Genomic DNA, 12,733 nt, shown 5'->3' with positions numbered 1-12,733 from the left:
CTGAGCTATAAAATTTCATCCAAATTTAACACTTTACAATCACATGCAATCTGTCCCTAAAAAGGGCCTATGAGACCTAAAGCATACATCGGAAGCGGTTCGAGACTAAATCGAGAACTTTCGAAACCTTTCCAACACTTAGAAAAATTTTCTTATTTTGGAGAGTCACACGCTCCTCAGCCCGTGTAACTCTCTAACTATGACATCATTAACCAAATAAGGTCAATCGGCCAAGTCACACGCCCGTGTGCTTAGGCCGTGTGGCGAATTAAATTTAAAAACATTAAGTACAGAGTTCACACGGCTTGGGCACACGCCCATGTCCTAAGGCCATGTCCTTGACACGGCTGAGACACACAGCCGCGTCTCTGCCCGTGTGTTTACTAATGGGCATTTTATTTTGCATAATTAGGGTGCAGGGGACACACGGCCTAATCACACGCCTATGGGGCAGACCATGTGTCACACACGACCTAGACACATACCTGTGTGTCTAACCATGTGGACAATTTCTACTCTATTTTCCAAGCCATTTGCCACCCTTAAGCAGTCACATACTTTCACTCACTTCATAGCATGCAACATGGCACATTTGATTACTCAAGCATTCACATTCATGGTTAAATTATAACTTGGTAATGTCAACATGTCACCTATTCAAACTATCATGCTTCCATATGATATTTCCACACCAATTTCAAATTTGTCTATCGTCTTTGCTAACCTACTTTCAAGTTACACATTTGCACCACATTCATTGTCTTACATTAATCATATTTCATATACCAAACATACATGCCATCTATCACACTCATTAACCATAAGCAACCATAACCACATTAAAGCATAAGCACATTTGCATGCATGGACCAATAATTAGGGTTACAACTCAAGTAATCAATATGAGCCACCTTTCATGGCCATATACAAAATACTCATAATACTTTCATAAGACAACACATTTAGCTAATCAATATGACACATAACAAAAAGACCCATACTCAAAATGATGAGACTAGCTATACCCAAATATTCAATTGATAGTACGATCAAGTCTCTGACGTCTTCATATCCTTGAGCTAGCTTGGCGACACTATAAAAGATAGCAAGGAAAGGAGGGTAAGCATTAAAGCTTAGTATTCACATACAAATAAAAAGCAACTTAAACAAACATTAATCATTCATTTAACATAGTTAACATAATATTGCATTTTATCAAATCCCTTAAACTTATTCTTCATATACCTATACACATGTTCTTATCACAAGCTCATCATATCTCATGTCACTCTCATGAGTTCAGTGTACGTACTTGTGCCCACTTGCACATAATAACTTACTTTCTCATCTTTAACATATCCATCAAGATTACTCATTAAACTTCCTTTAGAACTATTCGTTGAACACTCGGAATACTATTGGATACATCGGAATCTTGTACTTAAATGCCTCATATGTAGCCAACGCTACCTCATATCACATATCACATGTTGCTCGCTTTTGAGCTACTCACGGGTCTACTCACATAGGCTGTCAGGTATCCGCAACACATACTGGACTACCCAGCCACTGGTAGAATATGCAAGACTAGTACCCAGACACCAAAACATGTGTCACATACATCATGAACTCAGACCACAACTCAATTAGTTCGGATGTCACATATATCATGAAATCAGACCACAACTAAATGAGTTCAGATCACATAGTTCCTAGTGACATGCCACTTGTGTCCTAAACTACTCCTAAGGTTCAAATGGGATTCTTCGATACAACATTTCTGTTGAGCTTGCTCATAATGTCGATTTCAATATCCGTAGCACCAATCACATACTCATAATAGTAATAAATCATTAAAATTCACTTGATATCAAAGTAATAGAAATTTGACATAGCATCTCATATGAACTTACCATACATGCAATATTAAAGCATTTAAAGTATGGCACATGTTGCAATATTTGCAAATGAACTTACCTCGGTACAAAATGATTGAAACGAGCCTAATCCCCGTAAACCTTGTTTTTTCCCCCGATCAAGACCCGAATCACATTTTTCTTGATCCATAATGCCAAATTCAACTTGTTCAATAATACATTTCCCATATCGACCCATAACACTTACTTTGGTAAAATTACCTTTTTACCCCTCACTTTTCACTAAATTACACTTTAGTCCCTAGGCTCGTAAAATTAAATGCATGCAATTTCTTGGTTACCTAAGCCTAGCCGATTCATATTCTAACCTATATCAGCCTACATTTTCCTTTATTTCACATGTCTACTACTCATTTTTACACCTTTTACAAACAAGTCTTTTTTAGGTGTTTTCACTAAAAATAACTTAGCAAAAGATGTTTATCACACATCAAACATTCATATTCCTCCATTAAACATCAAAATACAACCATGTTACACATGGATTAAATTTCATACATGAACCCTAGCTCAAAATAATAGTAGAAATAGCTAGATCGATTGATGACAACTTCAAAAATGTAAAGAACATTAAAAATGGGACTAGGATGCACTTACTTTTGAGCTTGAAAGATTAACAAACCCGAGCTATGGTGACCCTTGGAATTTCACCACAAGCAAGATGAAGATGGACAAATTTTTCTTTCTTTTTCCCTTTTTATTCTTTTATTTACTAAATGACAAAAATGCCCTTAAGGGCCTTTCTTTCAAAATTTTCCTATTCATGCCCAATTTTTTCCAAAATTTTAGAACTTGGTCAAATTGCTATTTAAGGACCTCTAATTAATAATCCAATGCAATTTCATGCTTGAAGCTTCAAGAACACAAGTTTTGCAACTTATTCAATTTAGTCCCTAAAGTCAAATTGGACACCTTAGGCATAGAATTTCTTCATGAAAATTTCACACAAACATGAAATCATATCATGGATCATCAAATAATAATAAAATAATTATTTTTATTTTGGATTTGTGGTCTCAAAACCACTGTTTCGACTAGACCCTAATTTGAGATATTACATGCAGGGCCTTATTCGTTTCGAGGAAGCACATATATTCATTGGAATTCAATATTCAATCGAGACTTAACCCTTTTTCACCATATCAAGCATGTATTAAATTTCTCATTATAGCATTCAAGTAATGCACAACAATATAAGTCACATTCCATACAATAGAACATTCAATTAAACATATTTACATGCCCGATTAAGTTTCACGAACTTACCTTGACACTTGTTCGGGTATAAAATCTATTAATCTGAAACCTTTTCTTTTCCTCAGTCTAACCTCAAATTTGTGTTGTCCGAATCTATATAAATAGTTTTAATAATAAATTTCACATATTTCATATTTATTTGCACTCAATTTACGTCCTAGGAAAAATTACCATTTTGCCCCTAACTTTTCCATAAATTCAAATTTTGTCCCTAGGCTCGAAAAATGAACCCTATTCCAAGCCTAACCAAAAACCCATTACAAAATTTATAGCAAATGTATTCATAAAAATTCAGAATTTTTCTTCAATTTCAAAAGTTTACATTTAAGTCCCTAAATCATGTTTTCATCAAAAATCACTTTGTAAAAGTTGTTTATCTATCAACAACCTTTCATTTTCTACCATATATTTCTAATTTTCAGCATATACATCCACGTCTCAAATTTCATACCTTGATAACTTTTCAAATTAATCCCCCAAATAGATAGATTAAACTATCCTGGTTTCAAAAATATCAAAATTACTAAAAACAGGACAATAAAACTTACTCAATTAAGCTTTGAAAGTTTCTTCTCTTTCTCCTGGGTTTTCATAAAATTTTGGAGTTGAAGATGACAAAATAAGATGATATTTCTTTTTATCATCTTTTAATTAATTAATTATTTCAATTTCCAATTTAGTTCCTACTCTTTTCTAATTTTTCCATGGATGAGTCACCAAAAATCTACACACTTTTATTTAATGGTCTAATTACCATATAAGGACCTCTAGTTTTGAATTCCATAGCTATTTAATCCTTATAGCTATTATAATTCAACTTTTGCATTTTATGCGATTTATTCCTTCTCGTAATTAAGCACTTAATCGATAAAATTTTCGTATCAAAAATTTCACACAACATGTCTATCATAATACGGACCATATTATAAAATAAAAATAAACTTTATTTTCAGATCGGATTTGTAGTCTTATTTTCGGATTAGATTTGTGGTCCCGAAACCACTGTTCTGATTTCACTGAAAAATGGGTTGTTACACTGAGCTTGGCTTATCTTGATGACTTCCTGAGTTTACGTTGATGTTGTTGTTATCGTCTTGGAAAAGGGTTGGGGTTTCTCCTCAAACATGACTTAATTCAAGCATCAGTAGCCGTTGGTTCTCTTGTATTTCCCAATCCTTATAGATCCTTTCTTCGTAAATATCAGCGTCATAATCTAAGTTCTCATCAAATCACATATAATCAAAGTTATCCATACTCGTGCTAACTGATCTCTATAACTATTTTCGTGGTAGTTCTTTACTAAAAATGTGCAACTGAGGTTCTCCTAAAAAAAAGACAATTATCCGTGATTTTAATTAGTTAAAAAAATAAATCGAGAATCATATATATAACCTAAAAATGTCCTAATTTTTCTAATTTAAGTGCAAAAATTAAATTTAAAGTGGTGACGTTTCCTCCCCGAAAAAGGCACCAACAACTTGATCGCCTTCAGACATACTAACATCCAAAGTATGCATACTGTAGCAAAAGAAATATATAAATAAGGTGGTATCCGCAAGTATACGGTTCAAGTTGTAATATAGTTACAACAAATTATGTAACCTCTAAAACCAGGCCTAGATGCTATTTCCCAATCTAAGCGATTACATAGGACATGGAGATGGCCAAAATTATTTTTTAAAAGAAAATTCACTTACCTTTGAAAACATTTGATTTTGTAAAAACAACTTGTATTTCTCATTATAGAGTTATGTGCTCCTTTATATTTAAAAATTATTTGAAATGTAACTTAGTTTTTAAAACACATATTTGAAGCGGCTAATAATCACTAAAACATTTTTCTAATCATTTAGAATCCCATAAAAACAATTTATGCATAAAACCTTATTATATCAAAATAGTATCCCATAGCACAGTTCATAATATAAAATTTAAAATCCCAAAACCATTTAAACAATCCCAATTTAAAGTCCATAGTAAAAGTCCCAAAGAAGTTCAAAAAGTCCATAAAAACACCAAACCATTTCTAAAATCCATAACTACAAAAACATATTATACCGAGAGTCTCTCTGAAGATCCAAATTCGAGCCTTAAGCACGAGGATTACCTGAGACACACAAAAATCATGGGTGAGCTTTAAAAGAATCAGTGTGAGATCAATACAAACACTTATTTTAACACTTAACATGACACTTCAAAATATCACAAGCATCTTTCACAGAATTCACATATTATTGCAATTATTGAATCAATCATGGCATGTTTATGAATAATGCACAATTATAGGATTTCCTACCCATCTCCTCTACACACCAATATTGAGTTTCTCAAAACTCATCCATCCAATGAAACACCTATTTGTGGAAAAGCCACCACATAGATATCGATGAACGGTCACATAGCAAATCATGGACAAGCCACCACATAATTGCCCATAAAGGCCACATAATTACAGTTAAACTGCCACATAGCTTCTTCCTTTCACAAACCCACCTCATGAATGTGATATGGCCATTTTAACACATATTTATCACTTATCAAATTTTTCTCATTTTCATGCTCATAACTCATGTATCTCTATTTTCACATATGCATGTATCATGCTCATATATTCACATATCACATAGTTTCACTTTAGCATGCTTTTTAACATACATAATCTATGTTAAAACATGCATCTTATCATATATATACAAATATCACATTTTATATCATCGTATATCAATCTAGCCACAAATCACATAACATAGAGTTGAGATCAACATTTCATGCATCAATTATCACAAATCATGGATTTTTCACAACACTTAATAGTTTAGGCCAATTACTTGATTTCCTTTTCGATTGAGTTTGTCAACTCCACGTGAGTACTTAAGGTACTCACATATTAATTAATTAATTAAATTTTTAATTAAATAGTGATATTAAACTTCACTTAAAACTAGAGTTAGATCCCACACCTTAATATAAATCTAAACCATTTGCTCCCTTGAAGAAGTTTCGTTTAGGTCTAGTCTTGCTCGCAAATCTAAACATACACTTAACCCATTTTAGTCATGATCTATTCGAATAACATGGCTTTTAATATGAGATTTAATGTGAAAATCTCACCAATATTTACCCTCAATTTGAATGCTCGGATTCATCACTCTCGCGATGTTTCACTATTAGTTTCTCGGAGGATTGCTAATTGGTCCTTCATGTTAACACAAGATCGTATTAGTACTAATGATTTTTAAAACAATAAAAATAAAATACAAATTATTTAGGCCCTATACCATTTGGCCATGTCACAAATTTTAAGACGAAGGATTTTCAATCTCAAAACTTCACTTACACTTGTTTCCTTACGATATGATCGAAGGAACAAAAATGGAGTGAAGATCAATGGTTGGATAATCTAAAATAGTCGAATAAAAGAAAAGAAAATATGTATTTTAGTCACTACGGTAATAAAAAGAAGAAAGAGAAAATAAACAGGAAGAAATCGGTCACCGGGGGCAGTAGTCTAAAGATGGCAGCGATGGCTCAGTAGTGGTTCGGCTACAGGGGGTGCGATTTTCTGATGTTGGTGCGAAATACAAGTAGGGAGGAGGGTCCATTCACTTTAATTGAAAGATAGGAGAAAATGAGAGAAGAGAAGAAAATCAGTGGATGAGAAGGTGACCCATGGTGGTTGTAGTGGTGGACACAGTAGCTCAGAACAGTGTATAATGGAAGATTGGAGGGGAAACTAAAAGGAAAAGAGAGAGAATGTTGGTTGTGGATGGTGATGAGGTGGTGGTGTAAATAAATGCATGGTGGTGTAGCCAAAAAGAAAGAAAAAAAGAGTGTAGAGGAGGAAGAAAATAATGGAAAATGATGTGTATGGCCAACCAATTGGTGTTTTGGTGGTCAACACATAAGGGAACATAGGAGCAATAAGGGGGATATGTTTCTCTTAAAAGGCAAGTTTGACTTGCTAATCGAGGAAAGGGGTCCTCCCTATATGGTAAGATAGGTGGACAATCAAGTTAGCTAGCACATGCTAAAAATGTGCAAAAATTAAATACAGATATGTACACGTAGGGGTTCGAACTAGGGACCTCAAAGATAGCTAAGAAACTTCCTATCACTTAGCCACAACACTTGCACAATTATTTTTAAAACATAGGAGCTGAGAGATTCACCCTCTTAACTAAATTAAATTAATTAAGAAAGTGGGATGTGATAGAGTAGGCGAGTACTCCGAGGATCGTACCCAAAGAAGGCTAGTACTAGATAAATTTCAACCTAAGCACTAAAAGATCTACTTACTACTTGAAATAGGTTATATTACGAAATTATAAACAGTAATATTTTTGGGGGTTTTTTATAATAATGAAAATATGACAAGTAAATAAGTATCGAGAAATTGATAAGTGAAATTGATCAAATCTAATTATAGGTGAGTAGCTTGCTTCAGTTATCTTCAACTGTTACTTTGGGTTCCTAGTCAATCAACTAGTCAATATCCTAGTAGGATCTTCAGATAAATCCACTAAAATAACGACTCAACAAGGACTACTTATCTTTCGACATCACAGTCCATACCAGTTGGGGGTTAAGGTGTTCACAAATAGGCCATACAAATTTTGGGTTAATTCCCACCTTGATAACTTCCTAGGGTCTTCATGTATAAGGTTTAGGTTCTTCCTTTCCCAAATAACTAGTCCATTCAATAACCCTACAAAACAGTTAATAAATCATACCTCCACTAGCTAATCTCCTATAGACGAATTAGTTCCTCATGGTTTTCATAAACAATATAAAATCGATATAAAAAGTAAATACGATAATTGAATTGAAAGTATAAAGTTTAAGAAAAAGCCTGATTTGTATTACAAGCAAGAATAAATCCACAAAGTTTAATTGCATCCAAAAACTAGATCTCCCGAATTAAAGCAAAGAACAAACTGAAATAAATCTAAAACCTAAAAAAAGAGAAATACTAAACTAAAACTAAAAAGAAATATTTTAAGCTAAGTAATCGGTGTCCATAACATATGTCAAATGAGCCTATTTACAGACTTGAGGTGTCTGTCGTCCTTAACCCTAGGTTAGCTAACATTCCCGAGCTTTAAGTTGGATTGTGCAGACCAAAATGCCCCCTTACTTGTATTAATTCCAGTCCAGAGTCTAAGTCATGACATATCAGGACCTGTCCACGACATAGAAGTCAGTATACACGTTTTTAGGATGTCTTCAAAGGTGTGTCGCGACACCCTTAGGCTTTTTCGCAACATTGAAGGCAGTCTCAGAATTCCTCTATTCCGCATTCTATGTTGTGACACTGAATCCTCCATGTTTCAAGATAGAGACCAGTATCAGTTTAGCACGCCTTCTAATTATCTCCTGTACACTCACAAGGTTCATTAGCTTACCCTTAGGCCTCATTCGGCCTCTAAGATCAACAAAAGACTTAAATTGCACATTTTATTAAATTTAATTAAACTTAATAAAACATAAGTAAAACCTAATGACAATGCTTATTTTCAAGCTCCTAATGTGCAAAAATTGGTTTAATTTGCTACACTGAATTACGATAGTTCACAATGCAACAATTATTAAGACTTATTAATTAACAATGAATAAAATAATCATAGATAACAATTCAGTTCAGAGTATCAAATTTTCAAGTGCAACCAGTATTAATACACCATATCTCACAATAATAATTTTCAAAATAACCAAATTCACAACTTCGCCCACAATAAGCATATTCAAGCATAAAAATATAAATAAATTCACACATATGTATCATAGCTTATTTTCCAAGTTTGTATGCACATAATTTAAATGATGTTATACATTTTCAAGTTTAAATTGAATAAATCCCACCCCACTGTTACACACCATAATGGGAGTTCTGGGGAACTCCCTTCTCTATACATCGGGTTGTGGATAAACCACTACTAGTTCGTAGATAATAACTGTCATTTCTATAATAGCCTGATTTTAGGGCTAGTCAGGACAGTGGTTTTGAGACCACAAATTTGATATAGAAAAATCTATTTTTATTATATTTTTATGGTCTACAGTTTTATGGAACTATTTTGTGAAAATCTCATTCAAAAATTTTGACGTTTGGGCATTCAATTTAGTCAAAAGGACTAAATCGTAAAAAGTGAAAAAGTTGAGTTCAACTTGTTAAAGGTGTCCAATTACTATGAGATTTTAAATTAGAGGTCCTTAGTTGGTAATTAGACCATTGGATAAGTTAGTGGAAAAAATGGACATGGATAGGTAAAATTTCAAAGTTATGCATTAAGGGTATTTTGGTCATTTGGTAAATAAAAGAATAAAAATGGAAAATTAAGTCAAAATTTGTGTCCATCTTCTTCACCTTGGCCTAATTTTTCAAGGAGACCATAACTATGGTTTCTTCAACTTTCAAGCTTGATTGTAAGTATATCCTAGTCTCGTTTTTAATGCTCTTTACATTTTTGAAGTCCTCGTAACCCGATTCGCCTATTTCTACCATTATTTTGAAGTAAGGTTCATGGTTAAAAATTTACCCATGTGTGTCATGCATGTATTTTGATTTTTGATGGAAGATATTATATGATTAAGGTGTGATAAACAACTTTTACTAAGTGATTTTTAGTAAAAATATATAAAAAGGACTTATTTGTAAAAGTTGTAAAAACGGGTAGTAGAAATGTGATTTGAAAAAAAAAGTGGGCTGTTATGAGCATGATTTAGGCTCGGTCAGGCTTGGTTAACAAAGAAAATGGATACATTTCATTTTACGAGCCCGTAGACTAACTTGTAAATATGTCAAAGTTTAGGGGCAAAAATATATTTTTTCCATAAGTTAATTTTTGGATAGCATTGAGTAATGTGATAATTAAATAAGTTAAATTTTCTATTATAGATCAAGAAAAACAAAGTTCAGACCTTGATCGAGGGAAAATGTAACGCCTCAAAATTTTAATTTCGGCTTTTGATAAATTTGACATAAAATATGTATTTGTTTTAGTGGTAAAGTGTTCTAGGTGTGTCTGGGAGGTCCCAAGTTCAAGCTATGCCTTTGGAAAATTTTGAAATTTTTCTGAATAAAGCCCTAACCTTGCTCAGTAAGCTTAAGTTTAATTGTTGGCAAAAATATATCAAAATGGGATTGCTGGTCTGGTGGTTAAGCGGAGTGTTAATATGCTGGTGGTCTTGAGTTCGAATCCTTGTGCGTGCAAGGGAGTTATTTTTGCTATTGGTGTCGTGTAAGAGTTTGAGCTGAACTAAAATGCCAAGTAGTGGAAGTGTGGGGAACGGATTAAGGGATTTTAGTGGGTTATCAAATTATCTTGATATTATTTGTTTTTCTTCCAAATTTCGGGTTTCTCCATCTTGCAAAAAAAATTTTGGCGTTTGCTTTTCTTTTCCCCTTGTTGCTGAATTTTTGCTCTTTCATTACCTTCTATTCTCGTTTCCTTTCATTTTCTTTTGTTTACTGATCGTTCTTTTTTTCAAACGTCTCTTTTGTGTAACGTTGGGTGCATGTTCGGTAAGTTTTTGTCTCTGTTAAAACTTAACGTTTCTAGCTAAGTGGTTAAAGAGGGGTTTTACGCTTGGTGTTTAGGAGTTAATCAAGGGGTTACTGATCGTCCATTGATGTCTTAAGCATGCAGAGTTCTTGTTCTCGACCGAGGGTAAGATTTCTAATGACTAAAGGTTATATAACTCGTGGTAACTTCATTTTTGTTTCGTTAGTATCATTAAATCGAGCCTTGGTACGGCAATATTTAGGTCTTGGAATGCTCGGAGGTGTTTTTATAGCAAATCAGTAATAGGTGTGTACCCAAAACATAGAAAATGAGATTCAGAAAAAATTTGAAATTGCTTGTTGTCAAGATATAAGAGAAATAAGAGAAAATAATGCGAAAAATTGTAGAGAAAGGAAATAAGGGTGTTATAAACTTGAAAATCAACATTTTGGACTAAAATAGTTTTGGACAACAGTAGGAGTCTAACTTTGAAAAATCATCAACAATAGTGGAAATTGAGTTAAAGGTTGAATAAAATATGAAATTAAATTCATGGAACAAATAGTGTAAGCAATGGAATTGTAAACTATGAGATATAATAAATTTTGTGAGACAAGGTCAGAATGATTTCAGGTTTCCCTATTCTGACTTTGGAAAATCATCAAAAATTGTAAAAAATAATTAGAGGCTTAAATTTATATGTTTAAATCCTTAATGAGTTTATTTTCAAGAGAAACAAATGGAAACATCATCCAAATTCCGTACTAAGAGATTAATAATTTTTAGTAAGGAAAGGTTGAAGCTGTCAAACAACAGGATAGGGATAAATTTGAAGATTTTATTGTACTTATTTGATTAACTATAAATTCTGAAAATTTTATGGTAGAAATGTATTTGAGTCTAGTTTCAAAAACATCAAGCGGATCTTAATTTGGAATTCTGTAGCTTAAGATATTAAGAATGTGGAATGGAGAGGAGGAGGAAAAACATAAGTGAATATTTAGCTAGCATGGGTTACATGGCCAAATTGGGCCGTGTGGGCCCGTACGGGCAGGCCATATAGGCATGTGTGCCCATTTTACTGAAATGTGTTTTAAGGTTGCACGGGTCACCCAAGATGGCTGTAAACCTACTGTAGGGTCGGTAAGCACTACTTAGACCCCTAAATGTGTGAACTGAATGTATAATGTATGCTTGTTTACTAATATATTTATGTATGATTACTGTTAGTTACATATAAGCATTTCATTTTACTGTATGTTGCATTGCATCAAGTTGGGATATGGGTATTTGGAGAAAGTGTACTGAAAGACTTGTAAGTCTAATATCTGGCAGCTTAGCTGCAAACTACTGCTTATGTGCCGCATTCGGTGCTATTTGGAGTGTAGGGATGGGTGGGTGTTTTGAACCCCACATGGAGTGTAGGGATGGACGGAGATGGTGTGTAGAGGCTAGTTGGGTAGGACTTTGATTTTGTATACTATATACTTGTTACTAATACTGTGATGGGCTAAGGCCCTTGTGCATTACTGATACTGATACTGAATTGGGCAAAGGCCAAATTGCTATTGATATTGAAAGGGGCTTAGGCCCAGATGCTTTTAACTGTGCACTGTGTTTACTATTTTTCTTTCTGTGTGATTACACACCGAGTTTACGTAAACTCACCCCCCTCTGCTTAATGTGCACAGGTAATCCCCATACCCAGATGGATCGGATCGACGGAGGACTCAGCGGTGACCACGGTTTTGGACTTTCATGGTTTTAACCTATGAGTATTGGTTTTACTTTTTTATTTTATTTTTATTTTTATTTTATTTGGTTAAGTTTTTTGTTGTAATTTGGACTTACGAACTTTTAGATTTGTTTTGGTTTTTATTTTTCTTACTTCATGGATTAGTAACTGCTAGTCGTAGGGAATCTCGGTTTTCAAAAGAAGAAATGGTTTCTCTAAAACACATGATTGCTTAAACTATTTTTTTAAAAACTTCCGCAACAAGTTACGTTTTGAATCAACTGATTAAATAAATAAAAGGT

Source organism: Gossypium arboreum, chromosome 13, assembly GCF_025698485.1.
Source record: "Gossypium arboreum isolate Shixiya-1 chromosome 13, ASM2569848v2, whole genome shotgun sequence".
Lineage (NCBI taxonomy): Eukaryota > Viridiplantae > Streptophyta > Magnoliopsida > Malvales > Malvaceae > Gossypium > Gossypium arboreum.
Note: the sequence above shows the minus strand (reverse complement) of the source record.